The sequence below is a fragment of the Gossypium hirsutum genome, chromosome A04 (assembly GCF_007990345.1).
Source record: "Gossypium hirsutum isolate 1008001.06 chromosome A04, Gossypium_hirsutum_v2.1, whole genome shotgun sequence".
Taxonomy (NCBI): domain Eukaryota; kingdom Viridiplantae; phylum Streptophyta; class Magnoliopsida; order Malvales; family Malvaceae; genus Gossypium; species Gossypium hirsutum.
Genome location: NC_053427.1, coordinates 54944104 through 54968160, shown reverse-complemented (window position 1 = coordinate 54968160; position 24057 = coordinate 54944104). Strand labels below are relative to the sequence as shown.

Sequence of the window (24057 nt, the reverse complement as noted above, 5' to 3'; positions counted from 1 at the left end):
TTTGGTGTTATTTGGTTTGTTGGTGCTAGTGAGGATTAAAGGCTACCGATCGAGGAGTGTGTGAAAAGCTTGGATCATCGGAGTGACTAAATCTAGTCATCAACTTCGGTAAAGGTATGAACCCAAGGGCCATTGTGGATAGTGGCCGAATGTGTAAGTGATGATAATAGGTAGTTTTCGATTTGGTTTAATATTAACATGGTCTAATCTATAAGTGGTTGATTATAGGAGAAATCGCATAGGAGATCTCGTCAAAGAATATCGGAAATCAGGTGTGTAACGAACCCTTTTTCATAGTTTAAAGCGATAAATGCCGAAAAGCCGAAATACTGAAATTCTAGCATTTCGAGGAGTTGTGAGCAAGCGAACGCTCACTAGTTGGTTAGAATCGATAAGATGATGATCGGGAACAATGGAAACAGTAAGGACGTGTTTTTGGCGTTCACGGTAAGTTGGGCCTCGAGGGGCTGAAATAGGGCCCAATAGGCTTTCGGGCCCATTTGGGTAAAATTGGTAGAAAATGAAAATCTGTTAAATTGCGTGTTAAGACTGTTAATGCTGTTATGGATATAGGCTAAATGGGCCTAGATGACAAAATCGGCTAAGTAGGGCCCATTAGGGGTTTTAGGCCCAATAACTCGATTTGCTAAAAATGGGCCAGAATCACTGTTTGCACCTATGAATTGTTAGTAACCGTTAATGAACATGGAAACCCTAATTTTCGGTAAAATTACGATATTACCCTTATAATATGAAAATGACCGTTTTGCCCCTAGGTAAAAATGACCATTATACCCCTAGGGTTTATATATGAACTTAATGCATGGGATTTTGATAAACATGATATGTATGATATGCACATGACATGTATGATATGCACATGATATGTATGATATGCACATGAGATGTTCATAAATGCATTGGGTTGGGTTTTTATATGGATGGAGGAAGTGCGAAAGGGCTTATGCCCCAGTTATTAAAGGGTTTATGCCCTAGTTATTAAAGGGCTTATGCCCCAGTTATTAAAGGGCTTATGCCCCAGTCATTAAAGGGCTTATGCCCCAGTCATTAAAGGGCTTATGCCCCAGTTATTAAAGGGCTTATGCCCCAGTTATTAAAAGGGCTTTTGCCCCAGTTATTAAAAGAGGCTAGGCCTCCAGATATATGATAAAGCAGCTATGCTGCCAGTGGAGAGTTATGGCAGGGTGGGTCGAGTTAATCCCCACATGGTGTGCTGGTTTGTACGGGTGGAGAGTAGCAGATGGTGGGTTCAGTAGTCTCCCCAATTAGGCTTGCATTCTTTCATTGACATTATATGTGATATTGAAATGGGCCTATGGGCCATACCGTTTACAGTAAAGGCTTCGGCCCAGTAATATGAAATTTGAAAAGGCTTCGGCCCAGTGTTATAAAATATGAAATATGAAATGGGCTATGGCCCAGTACATGTTTGGGATTGGATTTGGGCTTAGACCCAACATGTTGTCATTATTTTGGGCTCTAAAAGGGGCTTGTTGCACACTGAGTTTCCAAACTCACGCCCCTTTCCTTAACCTTGCAGGTGAGCTTAGATGTGGGGACTTGGGCTGGAGGGGATTCAGAGTGGCCACGGTGATCGTCTTTGGGCTTTTAAACAAGCGTTGGTTTTAATTAAATTTCCTTTAATTATTATTTATTTTTGGGTTGTAATAAGGCCATTTTAACTTTTCTTTTATTTCTTTTCGGGATTAGTTTATTTTTAATAACTTTAAACGTTGTTGATAATTATTCAAATGGGCTAGACTTAGGACGTGTTTGCAAAACGATACTTGTTTTCAAAATATCTTAACACTACGATTAATCGATTTATCAAAGTCGTCCACTTAAACAAATTTAAACTCGATATAACAAAGTGTGGCTATGGTTGTGGGCATGTCTAGGATTGGATCCAATCAAAGAGCTTGGTACTTAAGTAGCCTTTATGGCTCACCTCCTCTGTCTCGGATACCTACCTGGTGCCCAGCTTCCATACACTTTGTTAACTCAACAAAATATATGGTTTTAAAACACTAAAACGGAACGTTAGTTTTCAACTCCAATGTGGCACGTCAGATTCGGCCATAACGTCTGGGCCAGGTTTGGGGTGTTACAAAGGGATTCGAACCAAAGTCCTCTCACATGCCAACTCACACCACCACCACTAGGCCATCAACTCATTTGTGTCATAAATCCAACACATTAAACTTTAAAGCGCACCTACTTGCTTCCAGATTTATTGAAAAGAAAAACCAAAATATATTGCAAGAGCCAAGACTTGAACCTTGGACCCCTTGCTTCCTGTATGGCGTCACTTCCTTGTCCCCTAAGTGGCGCCACCTTGCCACTACACCACACTCCTTTATGTGGCACAATTCCTTCAACAATATTCTTAAGGCGTACCTACTACACCCAAGGTTTGATTCACCTTAAACCAAAATTTTTGCTAGAGTCCAAGTTTGAACCCAGAACTTCTCCAACACTTCTCAGCACACTTAACCACTAAAACAAGCCTTCATTAACGAAATTTACACGTACAACAAAATATTATAAGCTGCCTTCAACAGCTCCCATGCTCAAGGCCCAAAACTTCTAGGCCCAAATTCAGGGTGTTACAATTTAAGCTACTTTAACATATAAATAACATCTTCCCAAAAACTTATCAAAATAACACAAATTTAGCAACTTGCTGAATGGATATATGTTCAATGATTCATGAATTTAAACCATGGGTTAATTATACTATGTACTTATCAATTTAATTTCATAATCAATTACAAAAAAAAATCACATTACATACCTTTAAATTGAGATAACCATGGCCGAATGCCTTGGCTTCTTCTTCAATATTTTTCTTTCTCAATTTCGGCAATGAAGAAAGAAAGATGAACACCCATTATTTTATCATCTTTTTCTTATTTTACTAATTATTTTTATTTCAAAATAATGCCATTACTTATTATAATACTTAAATAAAACATATATTATCCATCAACCATCATTATGGCCGGCCACTATATTAAAAGTGGTCTATTTGACATGCAAGTCCCCCATGTCAATAGTTCATGCATTATTTGGCACTTTAAAATTTACCTATCACATTTTCAAGTCTTATCACATGAGTCCTATCTTATAAATTTCACATACAAATGACAAAATCAAAGCATGAAACTTTCACACATGCATTTACATATATGATAAACATAGAATATAACGGTTAATTATTTTTATGACTCGATTTTGTGGTCCCGAAACCACTTTCTGACTAGGGTCAAATTAGGGCTGTCACAACTCTCCCCCACATAAAGAATTTTCGTCCCTGAAAATCTTACCAGTGAATAAGTTAGGATATCAATCTTTCATAGAGTCTTTAGGTTCCCATGTAGCTTCTTCAACCCCATGCTTAAGCCACAGTACCTTCACTAATGAGATTTTCTTATTTCATAGTTCTTTTACTTCACGAGCCAAAATACGAACCGGTTCTTCTTCATAGCTCAAATCAGATTGAATCTCAACCTCAGATGGATTAATTATATGCGATGGATCTGATCTATAATGTTGAAGCATCGAAACATGAAAAACGTTGTGAATCTTTTCAAGTTCAGGGGATAAAATCAATCTGTATACGACCGGCCCAACTCGTTCGAATATTTCATATGGCCCGATAAACCTCGGACTCAATTTGCCCTTACGGGCAAATCTGAGCACCTTTTTCCAAGGTGAAACTTTAAGAAACACTTTGTCTTCGACCTGATATTCAATGTATTTTCGTTTTAAATCCGCATACGACTTCTGACGATCTGAAGCTGCTTTCAAACTTTCACGGATCACTTTTACTTTCTGCTCAACATCTTTAATCAAATCAACCCCGAAGATTTTACTTTCACTAAGCTCGGTCCAAAAGAATGGTGTACGGCATTTATGACCGTACAAAGCCTCGTAAGGTGCCATCTTAATGCTTGATTGAAAACCATCATTGTAAGCGAATTCAATCAAAGGAAAATACCGTTCCCATGAACCACTAAACTCAAGGATGCAACATCTCAACATATCCTTGAGTATCTGAATTATCCGCTCGGATTGACCCTCAGTCTGGGGATGAAAAGCGGTGCTAAAATGCAACTTGGTACCCAATGCTTCTTGCAATTTCTTCCAAAATCACGATGTGAATCTCGGATCTCTATCTGACACAATAGAAATAGGTACCCCGTGTAACCTTACAATCTGAGAAACATACAACTCGGCTAGCTTGTCAAGTGAATAATCCGTATGTATGGGAATAAAATGAGCCGACTTTGTCAATCTATCAATAACAACCCAGATCGCATCTTTCTTGCTTGACGACAATGGCAACCCGAATACAAAATCCATCGTGACTCGATCCCATTTCCATTCGGGTATCATGATCGGCTGAAGTAATCCTGAAGGCACTTGATGTTCCGCTTTCACTTTTTGACATATCAAACACTTCGAAACAAAGTCAGAAATGTCTCGTTTCATACCAGGCCACCAAAACTGACGTTTCAGATAGTTGTACATTTTCGTACTACCCGGGTGGACTAACATTCGGCTACTATGAGCCTCGTTCAAAATCACCGAAATAAGTTCTTAATTTCTTGGAACACACAATCGATTTCTAAACTTCAAACAATCGTTGTCGTCAATTTAAAACTCTGATTCCACATTTGAGACACAACCAGCTCGTTTAGCCACCAATTCATCGTCGACTTTCTGAGATTCACGTATTTGATGAATCAATAATGGTTTGGCTATTAATTCTGCTACTAACACATTATCGGATGAAACGGATAGGTGTACATTCATCGCTCGCAAAGTAAACAGTGACTTGAGACTTAAAGCATCAACAACCACGTTAGCCTTTCCCGGGTGATAGTCAATGACAAGCTCATAAACTTTCAACAACTCAAGCCAACGTCTTTGTTACAGATTCAAATCTCTTTGAGTCATCAAATATTTGAGGCTTTTTTTATCCCAATATACATGACACCTCTCTCCAAACAAGTAATGTCGCCATATTTTCAAAGCGAATACGATGGCAGCTAATTCGAGATCATGGGTCAAATAGTTTTTCTCATGTGGCTTCAATTGCCTCGATGCGTAAGCTACAACTCGACCCTCTTGCATTAATACACAACCCAGCCCAAGTAAGGACGCATCACTATAAATGACAAACTCTCTACCGGATTCGGGCTGCACTAACACAGGAGCTTCAGTCAAATAAGTTTTCAATTGATCGAAACTTTTCTGACATTTTTCTGACCAATCAAACTTAACATCTTTCTGAAGTAGTTTCGTCATTGGTGTGGCTATCATCGAGAAACCCTTTACAAACCGTCTGTAGTAACCGGCAAGTCCCAAAAAGCTTCGAACTTCAGTAACATTTCTCGGAGGCTTCCAATCAAGTATGGCTAAAATTTTGCTCGGATCAACTCGAATACAGGATGAAGATACCACATGCCCCAAAAAACTAACTTCTCTTAACCAGAATTCACATTTATTGAATTTCGCGTATAACTGCTTGTCTCGTAAAATCTGTAATACCAATCTCAGGTGCTCGGTATGTTCAGTTTCATCGCGTGAATAAATCAAGATGTCATCTATAAACATAACTACAAACCAGTCCAAATACTGTCTGAAAATTCGATTCATCAAATCCGTAAACACCGCAAGGCCATTAGTGAGCCCAAACGGCATCACTAAGAACTTGTAGTGACCGTATCTCATTCTGAAAGTAGTTTTAGGTATATCTGAGTCTCGAACTCGCAACTGATAATAACCCGATCTCAAATCTATCTTTGGAAACACTGAGGCTCCCTTCAGCTAATCAAACAAATTGTCAATACGAGGTAACGGATATTTGTTCTTTATTGTCACTTTATTTAATTGACGATAGTCGATGCACATTCTCATGGTTCCGTCTTTCTTTTTCACAAACAATACTGGTGCACCCCAAGGGGAGAAACTTGGTCCAGTGAAACCCCTATCCGTCAAATCTTGCAACTGAGTTTTTAATTCCTTCAATTTCGTTGGTGCCATACGGTACAGAGCTATCAAAATTGGTGTAGTCCCAGGTACAAGTTCAATGCCAAATCTACCTCCCGAACAGGTGGTAACCCCGGTAATTCCTCGGGAAAAACATCCGGATACTCACAAACCACTGGTACTGATTCAAGCTTCTTTTCTGATTCTTTACTATCAAGTATGTATGCAAGATATGCTTCACACCCCCTTTTTTATATATATTTCTGAGCCAACATCGAGGATATCATTGCGGGTAACCTGTTCACGCCAGCAGACTCAACTCGTATTATCTCATCATTTGCACATCTCAAATCAATAGTCTTTCTTTTGCAATTCACAACTGCATCGTGCATAGTCAACCAATCCATACCGAGAATAACATCAAATTCATCAAACGGTAAAAGCATCAAATCAGCCAAAAAATAGGAACCTCGGATTATTACGGGACATTTCCTGCACACTTTGTCAACTAGCACATATCGACCCAAGGGATTCGATACTCGAATCACAAACTCGGTAGACTCAATAGGTAGAGTCTTACAGGATGCTAAAGTCTCACATACATATGAATGAGTAGAACTAGGATCAATCAATGCAATCACAATCGTATCAAAGAGAGTGAAAGTACCGGTAATAACATCAGGCGAAGAAGCATCCTCGCGTGCGTGTATCGCATAAGCTCTAGCAGGAGCACGAGCCTCAAATCTAGTCGTAGCATCTCAAGACCCTCTCTGACTGCCACTAGCATTCCCCGTATTCCTAGAGGGTCTACCTTTTGCTATAGTAGTACCTGGTTTACCACTCTGATTTACATTCTGTTCAGACAATCTCAGGCAGTCCTTGATAAAGTGGTCGGCTGATCCACACTTATAACAGGAGCGGTCATGAAATCTACAACTCCCCGAATGCCATTTCCCACAATACTTGCACTCGGTCCTGTCCTGACGATCGTTTCCAACACTGGCAACTGAAGTGGCTCGCGTACTCACAGGGGGTCGATTACAGTCTTGTCTAGAAAAGCCCGAAGTGTTCTTAGATCGGTCCGAATCATCTCGAAATTTCTTCGGTGACTGCTGAAAAGGCTTTCCCAAAGATCTTTTATGAAATCTCTAGCTCCATCTTCAGCTTTTCTTTTCTCTTTACTGAGCTTTTCGGCTTTGCAAGCTCGCTCGACAAGTACTACAAACTCTCTGATTTCAAGAATACCAACAAATAGTTTTATATCTTCGTTCAATCCATCTTCGAAACGTTTACACATTATAGCTTTTGAAGAAACACATTCTCGGGCATACCGGCGAAGTCTCACAAATTTTCGTTCATAATCAGTAACTGACATGGAACCCTGTTTAAGTTCAAGAAATTCCTTCCGTTTCTGATCGATGAATCTCTGGCTGATATACTTTTTTCGAAACTCAGTTTGGAAGAACTCCCAAGTCACACTCTCTCTAGGAACAACAGAAATCAGTGTATGCCACCAATAGTAGGCAGAATCACGTAGCAAAGACATAGCACATTTTAGGCATTCATCGGGTGTGCAAGACAGTTCGTCGAACACTCGGATAGTATTATCCAACCAAAATTTGGCTTGCTCAGCATCATCACTATCTGTAGCCTTAAATTCAGTAGCCCCGTGCTTTCGGATTCTGTCAACTGGGGGCTTGTTCAACCTCATCTGATCAATTATCGGACGTATTGTAGGTGCAAGGGGTGTATTATTCGGGAGTGGGGGTTGCGGAACAACCGTATTAGTTCGAATGTATTGGTTGAACTAATCATTCATCACATTATAAAAAGCCTGTCTGGCCTCATCGTTCTGATTGCTTGCGATAGGTTGAGAGTCCATCGGCGCTGTCCATTGCGCAGGAGTAGGCGCTACACTCTCTACATCATTAGCTACCGCTCGATTGGGATCGAGATCCATTACTAAACGAAAACACATTTTTTTAACTGTCAGAATTCATCATACTATCATATTAATACTATATGGCATGTATAGCTAGACTCAAACACTCTACGTTAGTCCTAGAATCGACTAAACCGTAGCTCTGATACCAATAAAATATAACACCCCTAACCCGAATCTGATTGCCAGATTTAGGCTAAAAAGGTATTACCGAGCTAAACATTAAATTTCTCATTCACATTAACTAACATAAACAGAGATCGAGCTGAATACATATTGATCTTTGTGTTATATATATGTCATTTTCATATGGCTAAAATATTTACAATTACAAAACATAGTTATCTTCAGCCTAACCTATACATGCCATATCAGGACCAAAATAAAACTGTACCAAAAAGATCGATAGTAGGATGAATTGCTGACGATCCCCGAGTCGGTGGCCAAAATCAACAATCTATAAAATAGAGAAATAAGGAACAGAGTAAGCTTTCGAGGCTTAGTAAGTTTTAAGCATTTCAAACAATTAAAACTTGTCATTTAAATCAAACTTTAAGTATCACAGAACTCGTATTCTAATTATATATTACTTGGCCGAATATACACAAGTACACTAATTATAAAGCCTATTGGTCGAATATATATATATGAATACACAAGAAATTTTCAACACATATTTAACTATAGTATATGGCTCATACAATTACTTTAAGTCACATACTTTCATATAATGACATACATTGACCGAATAGGTCATTCTCTTATTCTTAAATACCGTATTCACCCACACGTATATATATATCGTTCTTCAATACTAATAATTCACTTTAAAATCATTTCACATATGAGTACATAATACATACCTTAACATGTTAAATATATAGTACTTACTCGACGGTGGTTTTCCGTGGATATTCAATGTCGTAATCTTACTTAATTTACTGGCATCAAACTTGTCAAGTCTTAGAACTTGGAACAAATTTCTAGCACCAGCCTGCAGGAATTTAAACCCGGTATAATACCAGCTCGTAGCCTGCAGGTCTCTAGCCCGGATAGCATTCTAGCACGAAACCTGCGGGTCTTTAAGCCCGAATAACATTCCAGCATATAGCCTGCGGGTCTTTAAGCCCGGATAACATTCCAGCATATAGCCTGCGAGTCTTTAAGCCCGGATACAATTCCTCAAGTATCATGCATATTTAATCATATATTAACACATCTTGTTGAACATTTCACATTAGTAGTCATTTGCTACATGCGAATATAAGTTCCATATACATTTCATTAATTAAGCTTAACCCGTATTGACCATTCGACTATAGTTCATATACTTTGATTATTTATCACACAACTTAATTCAAGTAGAATCAAAAGGTCACAATTCATCTAATATACACATATCAAGGCATCATAAATTTTTATACTAAAGGCGACTACTCAAAACTTACCTCAGATATCGTCGAACGATTACAACGGCTATTCGATTACTTTCTCTTTTCCCTTATCTGAGTTTGCCCCTTTATGCTCTTGAGCTAATTCAAACAAATTTAGCTTATTAAAGTCCCATCATGCTAGATTATGGTCAAATATGACAAGAGATTTACTAGGTCATATAGCTACCTTTAGCTCAAATTCGAAATGGTCATACCTATTTTAATCACTTTAAACATTCTAATAAATTTAATTAAACATTTCTCCAAGTATACCTTTATGACCAAATATACATATCAAATAAATAGCTTACTTAATACATAACTCACATAGCCAAAGTACATATAACCCTAATGACCGAATATGTATATCACCAAAATTCCTGTGACTTAACCTTTAACCCCTTTTAGTCGAATATCCATTAAATATCTAGTTCACATATACAAACACAAAATTCATATGGCTTATCATATTTTCATGTACATATCTTAACTATGTAGCCGAATATATATATATATAGTTCATCAAACCGATATTTATTCCTATTCCCTTAACACATATGGATCAATTTGATATGCATTTACCTTTTTCACATTCGGTCATTTAAGTAATAACCTATCTAGAATTTAAGCATTTTATACTAAAAATTCTCCCAAGGCCAAATTCATATACATCTTTTAATACTCATACAAAGTTTATATTTCAAATAATTTGTGCATACACCATTAACCTACTAATTAACTAAACACTTTAAAAATTTTTCTTTAACTAAACATATATTCGGCAATGACCACAACAATTTAACAAATCTTAAAAACAGTCTATAACATTTTAAATTCATCTTATCCCCCCATGACCGAATGTGCATATATATATATAAAAACTCAAATAACAACAAAATTTTCTTTCCAAAATGCATATATATATACATACGACAACTTTAATTCATACCTCTCAACAATGAATTCAACTTATTCAACCATCATTTAAGCTACTTTAACATATAAATAACATCTTCCCAAAAACTTATCAAAATAACACAAATTTAGCAACTTGCCGAATGGATATATGTTTAATGATTCATGAATTTAAACCATGGGTTAACTATACTATGTACTTATCAATTTAATTTCATAATCAATGTAATAGCCCAAAATTGGGTCTAGTTGGAACAGAGGTTTCGGGACCACAAAATCCGAGATAGAAATAATTATTTTATGATTATTTTGAGGTCTATGATATGATTGCATGATTGTGTGAAAATTTTGTGAAGAAATTCTATGCATAAAGTGCTCAATTTGAAGATAGGGACTAAATTGAATAAGTTGCAAAACTTGTATTCTAGAAGTTTCTAGTATGAAATTGCTTTGAAATATTAATTAGGAGATCTTAAATAGCAATTTTACCAATTTCTAAGTGATGGAAAAAAATTGGACATGGATGGAATTTTTGAAAGTTTAGTAAGGAAGGGCATTTTGGTCATTTGGTAATTAAAAGAAATAAAAAGGGAAAATAAAGCCAAAATTGACTCATCTTTTTCATGGAGGCCGAAATTAGCATGGGGGAAGCAATGGCTAGGGTTTTCAAGCTTTCCAAGCTCAATAGTATGTCCGTTCTAACCCAGTTTTTCAAGTTCTTTATGTTTTTGGAATCCCGGTAATTTGATTAAGCTTATTCTAACAATAATTTAAGTTAGGGTTCATATTTGGAAAAGTACCCATAGGTGAAATGTGTTTATTTTGCTGTTTTATGATAGAATATGAGGTTTTAAATTATGTTAGACAACTTGTGCTACTCGGTTTTGAGTGAAAATGAGTAAAAGGGCTTAATCGGTAAAAATACCTAATAGTCATAAGTATATGTTAGAGTGAGAATTTGATATTGCCATAGAAGGGAAAAGTGACCAGGATGTCATAAAACATAAGAATAAGGGATGAAGTTTAATTCCTGAGCCTAGGGGCAAAAGTGTAAATATGCAAAAGTTTAGGGGCAAAATTGTAATTTTTCCAAAGTTTGAGTTAAGGACTGTTTTGAATAGTACATTAATTAAATAAGTAAAATATGATGTTTTAGATCCCGGAAAATGAGATTTGAACCTAGAATGAGAGAAAAATTAAAAATTGGGAAAGTTGGTAAAATGGCCGTTTTAGTATCGAGGTAAGTTCATATGTATAATAAGCATTAATTTATGCATGTTTCAATGTAAAATTGATATATTTATTATGATTTCTGAGGTGTTGAAAGTATGTAAGTTGGTATGATAATAATACAGCAATAATGCTGTAATTTATATTTGAAAGTTAAATGTAGTGAATTAATTGAATTATGTTAAATTAAATGATTATGGTGCCAAGTTTATGAATTGATTTAAAAATATGTCTATGGTACATGAAGTGCATTGAATTATCATACATAAATGTGATTTCTATGATTATGGATATTATGGGAAATTGTAAGTTCATATGATTTTTAATAAGGCAATGTGTAATTTAATGTTATTGCCTTGATATTAAATGAGATGTAAGTTTATATGTAAGTAATACATCAATATTACTTGTATTATGATATTTTATAATAATATTGGAAATATGTTTGTGGATAATTACTTGATTGGTGAAATTGTTGGAAAAGAGAAAGAAATCCCGGTTGAACCTTCGGAAAGATTGGATGATACGGATAGTATGTAGCTAGGTCACATGTATGGTGCTGAGTGCACATCATGTGTACAAGAGAGCTACAAGACATTATGATGTAGCTAAGTCGCATGGGTGATACTATGTGTACACCATGTAGACAAGAGAGCTACAGGATATATGTAGCTAGGTCCCATGCGTGGTTCCAGGTGAAGGACACCATGTAGACAAGAGAGTTATGAGATAAATTGGCTAGGTCACATGGGTGGTACTGAGTGTTCACCATGTGTACAAGAGAGCCGAACTATATGATGGGTGGAGTTATGTGCTGCAACTACCAAGTATCGAGGATTGGTCCGAAGTGTTCAACGGGAGACTCTCTATGTATTGCTTTGTGAGTTTTGTGATGAATAAGTGCAGGAACTTGGTTATGTGAATGATGTGTTCATTAAGTGACCAGGATGTGGTAAGGTTATAAACAAGTAAGTTATACATGAGGATGATTTTATGGTGACCTTGTGATCATGGGCCTATACTTGTGATGTATGAAATGTGGTGAAAATGATTTGTGATATGTATGTTAAAATGAGATTAATACAAAGAAAGTGTGAAAGAGTGAATTAGCAATAAAACTGTTTTGGACAGTAGCAGTGACGTGATTTTGAAAAATCACCAAAAATAGTAGAAATTTAATCAGAGACTGAATAAGATATCAAATTAAATCTTAATGAGTCTGTCTTTATATAAAAGAAACAGAGCAAGAAAAGGAGTTCTATATTTTGAGATACTTTATGTTTTTGTGAGACTAGTTCAGAAGATTACGTGATACCCTGTTCTGACTTCGGAAAATCACAAAAATTTGGATAAAAAAATTAGAGGCTTAAACTTATATTTTTAAAAGCTATAATGAGTCTATTTTCAAGATAAATCAACAAGAACATTATCCGAGTTCTGTACTGTTAGATAATTAATTTTTAGTGAAGAGAGGTCAGAACTGTCAGAAAATGAAATAGGGGAAATTTTAATGAATAAACTGTGCTAATTGGCTAAACCAAAAATTATGAAACTTTTATGGTGGAAAGATATATGAGTCTAGTTTCAGGGGAAATTTACGGATCTCAATTTGAAGCTCTGTAGCTCGAATTATAAATAAGTAAGTGACTATGACTCGTGTGGATAGTTTGATGTGAGCATTTATTAGTAAATTGTGAAATCGTACTTACAAGATTGCTATATACATTAAGGATGTGGAATGGAAAGGAGGAGGAGGAAAATAAATATATGTGGAATACATGGAAACTATGGTATATGAAATATTGATATAATGAAATAAATGATATGTGTTTATAAGAAAACAGAAAGAGAATGATATGTATCATGACATGTATATATATGACTAGTCTCAATGTAATGCTTGTTGGGTATAGAGTTGAATTGAAATGTTTCAGGCAAACATGTTATTTTGTGCATCTGAATTGTGATATTTATAAAGATATGATCTAGTTTTAAATATGAATGCTTGATGATTAAGCTGAAGATATTTGGTAAGATGATAATCTTGGTATAAATGTATAATTGGTACTATAATAAACAAGGTAAAATGAGTATGAGAGACACATGTATGATGGCATACAAATGCTATGTTTGTGGTTTAATTGAGAATATTTAATCATTAAATAAATACCATGTTATATGCTTTTGATTTTGTATAAGTGTGTAAGAGATTAAGGTTGACCAAAGCTTGGAAAATAGCCTAGGTATATTCCACACAGGCAGAGACACGACCATGTGTCACAGCCATGTATGGAACACGACTTTGGAACACGGGCGTGTGGAGCCTTAAAGCATGAAATTTCCAAGATTTTCGTAAGTTCTCGGTTTAGTCCCGAACCCTTTCTAAAGTATGTTTTGGGCTTCGTAGACTCAAATAAAGGACTATGTGTAAGTGAATGAACGTTTTGAAATATGAATGAAATTTTATGGCCCATATTTTAGTTTAGTGTTTGTATGTTTGTCCGGTAACGCCTCGTACCTTATCCCGGCCTCGGTTACGGGTAAGGGGTGATACAATCAATTACAAAAAAATCGCATTACATACCTTTAAATTGAGATAACCATGGCCGAATGCCTTGGCTTCTTCTTCAATATTTTTCTTTCTCAATTTCGGCAATGAATAAATAAAGATGAACAACCATTATTTTATCATCTTTTTCTTATTTTACTAATTATTTTTATTTCAAAATAATGCCATTACTTATTATAATACTTAAATAAAACATATATTATCCATCAACCATCATTATGGCCGGCCACTATATTAAAAGTGGTCTATTTGACATGCAAGTCCCCCATGTCAATAGTTCATACATTATTTGGCACTTTAAAATTTACCTATCACATTTTCAAGTCTTATCACATGAGTCCTATCTTATAAATTTCACATACAAATGACAAAATCAAAGCATGAAACTTTCACACATGCATTTACACATATAATAAACATAGAATACAACGGTTAATTATTTTTATGACTCAGTTTTGTGGTCCCGAAATCACTTTCCAACTAAGGTCAAATTAAGGCTGTCACAATAGGCTTATTCAATCTTAAAAGCTCGATTCCTTGAGGATCTATTGGAATCGATTGTGGATTAGGAAGGGTGGAAGTTGTTGAGCAGCCGGGTTCATACGAATGTATTGAGTGAACCATTCGTTCATCATTTGGAAGAAGGCTTTTTTAGCCTCTTCTCCCTGACTGCCCGTCATAGGTCTAGAGCCAAATGGATCTATCCCTTGCACAGAAGCAAGCACATTACTCTCAACCTCATTGGTTATAGCTCGATTGGGATCCATTACTACATGAAAGCACAGTTTAAAAAGTCAGGAGCCATCACACTATCTTAGTTTATATATATGGTATGTATAGCTAGACTCACATACACTATGTTAGTCCTAAAATCGACTAAACCATAGCTCTGATACCAATAAATGTAACACCCCTAACCCGTATTCATCGTCGAAGTAGGGTTACGAATTATTACCGATCAATTCACAACATATAGCATACATTTATCAAACATAAAATATTCATTCTCATAAACCATTCGTCACAATCAAATTGTCCCTTATAAAGGCCTACAAGGCGTTAAACATGCTTTAGAAATAGTTTGGGTCTAAATCGATAACATATGAAAATTTTGGAAACTTAGAAAAACCTCAACCATACAAGGGTCACACGCCCATGTGAACATGCTGTGTGCCTCATCCGACTCCAGACACGCCCATGTCTCAGGCCGTGTGGAAACAGGGTATACAAACTAACTTGGGTCACATGGCCAACCACACACCTGTGTGCCTAGCCTGTGTGCCCTTAGAAGTGGCCACACACGCCCGAGTACTAGGCTATGCCAAACTTGTAGGTTATACTGACTTATCCAACAAAGCCAAGCCATACGATCGTGTGCTAGGTCGTGTGCCAATTAAGGGGGTATACTGACTTGTACCACACGGCCAGCCACACGCCCGTGTGTGAGACCGTGTGGAGCATACTGACTTCAATTAAATTTCAACACTAGGGGACACACAGCCGTGTAACATGACCGTGTGTCACACAAGGCTGAGACACACGCTTGTGTCTCTGCCCGTGTGGACAAAAATAGGCTATTTGCCAAGCCATTTTGCCATCCAACCAAGTATACCTATAAAAGAGAAAATGGTACCATTTCATTATACAATTAGACAGCCAAAATCATCAACCAAATACACAATTAATACCAATATAAGTTCATCTATTCCAATTCTCAAATCACTACCATTTACTTAGCCAAATACATACCAAATCAATATCAAACAATATGGTTCATTTATCGTAATTCACATAACCATTTTAACTTTCATAAAGTCTTGGTTAAAACCATGCCAAAACAAACCAAAATAAGCCATCGGTCATGGTTATATTTATACAAACCAAAATACCACATCTAGCCTATACATGTCATATACCATAAATGTATAATTCAAAAGTAACTTAGATATTTGACAGTGCGATGATGTTCCTGACGAATCTGAACCTAGCTTTGATTCAGTATAAAACATAGAAAAATAACACGAAGCAAGCTTTACAGCTTAGTAAGCTCGTAGGTGAATAACTTAATTCATCGAATCAATGTAAATCAACCAATTACACATGACAAAACCATATACGTATTAACTACAGACTATTCTCATGTCTCCAAAACATGACCAAATACCATCTCATCGAACTTTCACTATTTAATACTCGAATAGATTTTGTACATACCTGTATCGCCTTGTACTAACCTCTTCCTCAACCACATCGTTTATTTACCTGTTGAACCATTTGGAAAAGAAATCGGATACTTAGGAATATTGTACGATAAGTAACTATACCATAGCTCGTATCCAAATCAAGGTAACTTATCAGAAGAACTATTATCATGGCCTGAAGCCAAATCTTCCGATATGCATGGCCTGAAGCCAAATTGGTAAAATACGCACCTGAAGTGCTAATATCATGGCCTGAAGTCAACTCAACGTATCACTTACTGACATGTCACTAGTATCCAAAACTATTCGTACGGTTCAACCGAGCTTTCACATTTTTTGTTTCATCATTGAATGCACTCGTAGAGTCATTTTCACACTTCATACATTATTCATAATCTTGTTTTAACCATTTATGTGATATTAAAGCATTTTAACATACATTTATAATGTAATCATCACATACGAACTTACCTCATATTCGAAATTGACGGATTGGGTCGACTACTCGATAATCTTACTTTTCCCCCGATCTAAAATTGAATTCTTTCTATCTTGATCTATATGAATTCAAAATTAACTTATTTATTCAACCATTCATTCAATTTAGTCCAAAGCATACATTTAGGCCTATTTGCACATTAGCCCCTAAACTTTCACACTTTTAACAATTTAATCTTTGTTTCATAAAACACAAAATTCACATAAATTCAACAAACCCAAGCTTGGTAGAATTATATATAGGTACCTAGCAACCCAAAACTTCCATTTATTTCACATTTTAACCACGTAATTTGTACATTTCACAATTTAATCCCTATTATGCATTTTCATCAAAAATCACTTAATAAAACATGTAAAACTATCATCAAGCTTTCATATTTCAATATTAAACATCAAAGAACACACAGATTCAACAATGGAAACTCTAAAAATCTTTAATAATTTCAAATTTTAAGGTATAGGCTTGCTAGAATACGAAGTAACGATCTCAAAAATATAGAAATCACTAAAAACCAAACAAAAATGGATATACAATTGAGCTAGGAGATGACCAAATACTTAAAGCCCTAAAATGGCTTTCTTGTTTGTTAAATTCGGCTAGGAAGAAGATGATAATGAAAGGAAATTGTATTTTATTTTATTTATTAACCTTATTTACTTAATTACCTATTTAACCTTATTAGTAATTCAAAATTTCAATTATGCTATGCCATTATCATCCACTATCATAATAATGGTATAATTACCACTTAAGGACCTTAAATTTAAGGTTTTATAGCTATTAGATACTTTTAGCTAATAGAAGTCCACTTTTACTCTTTACGCGATTTAGTCCATTTCACAAATTGAGCATTCAAATGGTAAAATTTCTTTACAAAACTTCCACATAATAATTCTGTCATTCTATAAACTTTAATAATATAATAAATAAGTATTTCAATTTTGGATTTGTAGTCCCAAAATCACAGTTTTGATTTGACTAAAAAACGGGTTGTTATAGCAACACCACTACTCGATGGGGGAAAAATTATAGAGGCAATTTTGTGTCCAAACAAGCTCAAGTTTTTTTCATCTAAGGGCATAATGGTCAATGCTAGGTCAAATTTTAGTAGACTATAAATACTACTTTATAATCTTTTGAAGATAGGTTTTGTTTTTTGAACATTTGTTCTTTACTTTTCATATTTTGTAGTTTAGATTTTCATTTTTTTCTTTCCTTTTTGTTTTTGTTGTTGTATTTTTGTTTTTACGTTTTTTTATGGAACATTTTGGATGGATATGTATTAAACATTTGCGCTTCATCATATGTTTATCTATTAATGAGTATTTTGTCAACCCTTATCTTTTATATTTAATGCCTACCAGGTGTTTGTTAAAATGCATGTGTGGAATTTAAGTTTAATCATGTGCTAAATTATTTTATTGGTTGATTGATGAGTGGTTACTTAGATAAGTTATTATCTATTCCTTGATTGGTTGGTTTTTCAAGTGTATTAAATTTCATCTTGAACTAGAATTGGCGTCTCTAGTGGAAGATTTAGATATATGAAACCAAGAGGAGACTCTATTGTGTAAGACATTGATACACTTGTGTCGAATAGTGAGACCAAAAGGAGATCTATATACCAAAGTGAGACCGAGAGGAGATTCTTAGCTAGGAGTAGCAAACGATATAATCATCATTTAAATCCATTTGCATTGTTTCTAGTAAAAAGGAAAAAAAGTTAGTTCGATATTATTATTTGTAAATTTAGATATAGCTTCAATCTTATTTTCTTTGAACTTGCACTAATAATTTTTAACTCGATTAGATTAGTAATGTCACATCCCAAAAACTAGGTTAGAAGAAATTTGGTTAGTGAAACAAGAGTGGTCATATCCTATTTTTAAATTAAAGTTGTGGAAAATTTGTCAAGTAGTTTGATCTGGTTTAGTAGATAAGTGTTGTGAGAAGAGTGTAAGAGGTTTTGGGTTCGAATCTTCCCCTCTTGAATTTTGTTAAAATTTTGTCTAATTCCTATCTTGGACCTTCTGGCTTAAGTAATATTTTCACGCAATTAATAACAGAATGAGCTTGTTGGTTCAGTGGTAAGGTTCAGCTTACCCTTTGGTCCTATGTTTGAATTCTTACGTGTGCATATAGAAAAAAAATTCTTTCTCTCTTACAATGCCGCCCATGTGATTAGTAGTTTGGTCAAATTCAAATTCTGGAATATCTGATAAGTTGTTACCTAATCTGTTTGGGTAGAATTTTATTAGATATTTTTTATTTAAAATATAAAATAATTATACCTAAAAATTTTCCCTAACGCATGTCCCACTCCTTCCTCCACTTTGCCATTTTTTAGTTTTGTGTATTTTGCTACTGGAATATCTCTTTTTCATCATTTTTTTTCTCTATTCCTAAAGTTTTCTTCTTTGTGATTTGTTTTACATACTCATAACTAGCCTTTTGATCCTGCTATTGTCGTTTCTCCTTCTATTTTATTATTTTCTTTTCTTTCTCAGTTTTTATCTTTCTGTTCTACCAAATGATTATTTTTTCTTCGAGTAAGTTATGGTTGCTCCTCTTTTTATGATGCGGTTTGTTTTTCTTGTTCTTGCGAGAGTGAGAGGATTATTTGAGTGATGGTTAGCAGTTTCAGACTTGTCTAAATTCTGATTTTGTTAGGTGCAAATCAAGTAGCATAATATCCTCTCGACAAATAAGGTTGTCATTGATTTCCATTAAAGGTAAAGAACTATTTTGGTATGTTTAGGCTAATTTGCTTACATTTAAGGACTAAATAATTGCTACTATTGTGACATTGAAAGACGAATAGGTGTATGACTTAAACTCGTAAAAATAACATTTGACAAAAAGTTAAAAAATGCACTGTCAACGCCACACGGTCGTGTTTCAGGCTATGTGAGCCACAGTTCGTGGGTCATTCAGGATGCGTTATTTGGGTTGTGTGGGCAACAAGGGCGTGTATTAGGCCGTGGGTCAGCCCGTGTGGGCCCATTTTTTGAAAATTTCCACCTAGGGTCATTTGATATGTGATTTGTAATTAGACCTTCCACATTGTCCATACTGCTTAAATAAGACTTGGAGACAAGGTGTCTGTTAATATGCTTATGTCAATGATGTTTTTAGGGTACGTGAAATATATTTGCATGATCTGATATTGATTGTTTTGATGGTATGTTCTGATTTACTATGTCAGTATATGTGTGTATGTTGTGCAATTATGTTAATTTGTATTTCTAAATCTATTATGTGACCATGCTTGTGACATTATGAAAAAATTAATTTGTTTTTGTTGTATTTGTGATACGTCTTTTTTGCTAAAGCATGGAATGCCATGCCTTCTGATATCTGATATTGTACAATTGCATGTTTTACATGCTTTTCATTCTAATTCAGTACATGCATTCCGTGTTACATTGCTTGGGGTTTGGGATAATATGGAAAGGAAAGATTTCTTAAAGTTTAATGATTTGCATTATCTTGTGGTTTGTCCACATTTCTGACGATAGTTGGTCTGGAATTATTGTGGCTTGACCACTCATATCTATTTTGGTAGCTTTGTTGTAATATAGTGGTTTGATCACATACATTTAATATGGCAGTTTAACTGCAACTCTGGTGGTTATGTCTACAATTATCTATTGGTGTGATTTGGTTGGACGAGCTCTGGGGAACTTTATTTTGATGTGTAGTGGAGTTGGGTAGGAAGTTTTATGAGAAATCTGCATTTTGATTTCTGAAAAATACTGCATTGGCATAATCATGCATTCTTAGTTCTGCTCCATTTTTTGTGATGAGATTCTTTATGATACTCTGATTTGTACATTGTGATATATGTGTTCTCTATTTTATTTTGGTTATACATTAAGCTTCATAGTTGACCCCTTTGTTTTATTTCTAATTTTCAAGTAATTAGTAAGTTTAGAATTGGACGGTGTGCAGGAGCTCGGATTAATTCTCTCATAAAATGGTTTGCTCTCGTTAATAAATGGATTTTCTAAACATTTGGCTTTTTGTTTAATTTCTCAGATTTAATTTTGCCTTTGGTTTCTTTTACATAGTTAAAGTTTTTTTTCTGCATTATTTGTGTTAATCAACAACCAATGTTGGGTTTTCGAATTTATACAAATCAAGATTTTTTCGCCGCAAAAATACGAATTGGGATTTTACTAAAGATAATAACATAAGTTTTAAAATATGCTCACTCGGCTAAATAAAATTTTTTCACTTGACAAAATCATGATTTACAAATATTAGCTCTAGAATTTTTGCTGCAAAGTTTTAGCCAAAATTACAAGTCTTACGAAGCAAGTGATTTAAGCATTATGATTGTATAAGGTTGGGCTTTTAAAGTTGTAATTAATATGTTCACATTAATGTTTTAGAGAATTTATAAATTTTCCTATCGACGAATTGTGACAGACTTATATAAACTTTGGTTTTCAATTTTGTAACAAACATGCTTTGGAAAGGCAAAATCTCTACTTACTGATGTAACCTTCTAGATTTGGCCATAACGTCTAGGTCGGGTTTAGAGCGTTACAAGTAATTTCTTAACTTATAATTAACTTGAGAAACACATTTACCAATTTGGCAGTCCCTTAGGTTCGATCCTTGGAATACTTAGGTGTTCCATTGTAACACTACAAATATTACAACTTGACATTGTACGCTTGCAGTTAAAACCATGTTTTTAAATTGTTTTATATTTTTTTTTGTTTTCTGTGCATGGGAGTAAGCGATCAATCACCCCAAACATACTTTTGATACCAAACCAAACATGTTTCACTATGCCCATTTTTTAGCAAAGCAACTAAATAAATTGGCATGCTCTTGTCAAAATATATACTAAGCCATGAATGATGCATAATTCTTCAATCTTACCATTTCTAGCCAGTCACTTAAGTTTATTAACCATGGCATCTAAGTTCACTACGTGCTTAACCATATGCTTTCATACTTCAATTATGTTTCAAGCATAACATTCAATTATACCAAAAAAATCAAGATTATAATATCATTCATATTTGCATGAACACATTCCTTTCCACATATATATAAAGTCATAAAGAAATCATGTTATACTTAATTACACAATTATCCAAGGTGACCATTTCATACACCTTATCCCTATTTACATGCCACAAATTTGATAACCAAAATAAACACATTACTACCAATACGGTGATAGTGTGAGCTTCACGATGATCCAATTTGGGAAGTTCTACAATATAACAGCTCAATTTTAGCTAAATTGGATTAGTGGTTTTGGGACCACAAATTTGAGTTCAAAAAATTATTTTAATATTATTTATGGGGTTTACAACATGTGATTATATATGTGTGAAAGTTTCGTGAAATAATTTTAGCATTTGAATGCTTAATTTGAGAAAAGGACTAAATCACATAAAATGCAAAAGTGGCATTCTATATGTTAAATGTATTTAATTGCTATGGTTGATTAAATGTGAAGTCTTATGTTGTAAATAGACCATTTATAGTGGTAATGGACATAAATGGCCTTATATTTGATGGTTAAATGGTTTAATAACCAAGGGTAAAATGGTAAACTAAGTATTAATGATAAATAAATAAAAATAAAGTCAAAATAAGTCTAATTATCATCATCCATAACCGATTATTAAGAGAAAAATAAGAGGAAAATGTGATCTTAGGGTTCGGCCATTGTTGTTCCGAATTAAGGTAAGCTTTGAGCTCGATTTTTGATGATTTCTATGTTTTTGTGATGGTTGCTTCGTGTTCTAGTCAGCCCATGTCCTAATTTTTGAAATTATTGATGATTTCATGAAGTGGCATCGATGATAGCTTGATGTTTTGAATGTTGGTGATGGAAAATGAATAATTGTTGATAAATTTTCATGTTTTATAAAGTGATTTTTGATGAAAATACATAAATAGGATTAAATTGTCAAATTTGTAAATTTAGGGGTTGAAATGTGAAAAAAATGTGAAATATGGGCTGCTAGGGGCACTATGGTAATTCATCTAAACATGGATCTTATTTAATTTTGTGAATTTTGTGTATTTGTGAAATAGGGACTAAATTGAATAAATGTGAAACTTTAAGGGCTAAAGTGAAAAAATTCCCAAATAGGTATTTTTGGATGAAATTTAATGATTAGTGATTAAATGAGCTAAATTTGAATTTATATAGATCAAAAAAGAAAGAAATCAGATTTAGATCGAGGGAAATCGAAAATTGTTGAGTAGTCGATCCAATCTGTTCATCGTATATACGAGGTAAGTTCATATGCAAACAAATACCTTTAAACTAATTTATAAATGTTCATTTGTCATTGAATTGTTATGAATGTTGAATGACCAAATACGAGCAAGTATCGATAAAGATATGTTATCCAAAAGTATCGTACAAACCCTAGGTATAGTATAGGATATGAAAGTCATGACATTAGGATTACCGAGATGTGATTACACATAAGACCATGTCTGGGACATTGGCATTGTATTGTTATTACGTGTAAGACCATGTCTGGGACATTGGCATCATTATTTGATTTCGTATTAGACCCTGTCTAGGATAGTTGCATCGATATGTGATAACATGTAAGATCATATCCGAGATATGGCATTATATGAGCTATATGTGATTTCTGAATATCCTTAACAATTTTGAACAGTTCAACTCAAGAAAGAATGTGTAAATGAGTTAAGCGACTCAGGTACGCATGAGATTCAGACAAATATTAAAAAGGAAAGTATTTGATGAATTCACTTATGAAATTGAATATGTATATATTTGGGAAGGTTTGTAAATTAATATGTGCTTATTCATAGTTTGCCTATTTGATAGAAATGGTGTTGAATCATTTGGTAATTTTATTTGTATATGGCTTACTAAGCTTTTAAAGCTTACTTTGTGTGTTCTTTCCCTATTTTATAGATTATCGAAGCTAGATCGGACTCGGGGATCGTCGGGAAAACACCATCACACTATGGATCATCTTGTTGGTACTTTAGAAGCTTTGTATATATGGTATATGGCATGTATAGGCTAGTGTTAAGATGATAAGTTTTGAGTTATGATTTTAGCCATGAGATTTGGCTTGCAAATGATGTAAATGTTGGTGTGAATTTGGCCATTTATGTTGGCTTGAATTATATGTTTGATAATTATTATGTGATGTATAAGTTGTCTTATGTTCTGGGCATGTTTGGTATGGTTTCATGATTGCTCTACTAGCTAGATGTTTATTATT

At 34.5% G+C, this 24057-nt stretch overlaps 1 long non-coding RNA gene across 1 annotated transcript; it reads left to right on the top strand.

Annotated features, from left to right (window-relative positions):
• The first annotated feature begins 218 nt into the window (after positions 1 to 218).
• On the top strand, positions 219 to 1742 carry LOC121228002 (uncharacterized). Its single transcript, XR_005925509.1, has 2 exons — positions 219 to 272; positions 1562 to 1742. It is a non-coding gene; the product is annotated as an uncharacterized lncRNA (long non-coding RNA).
• The last annotated feature ends 22315 nt before the right edge of the window (positions 1743 to 24057 follow it).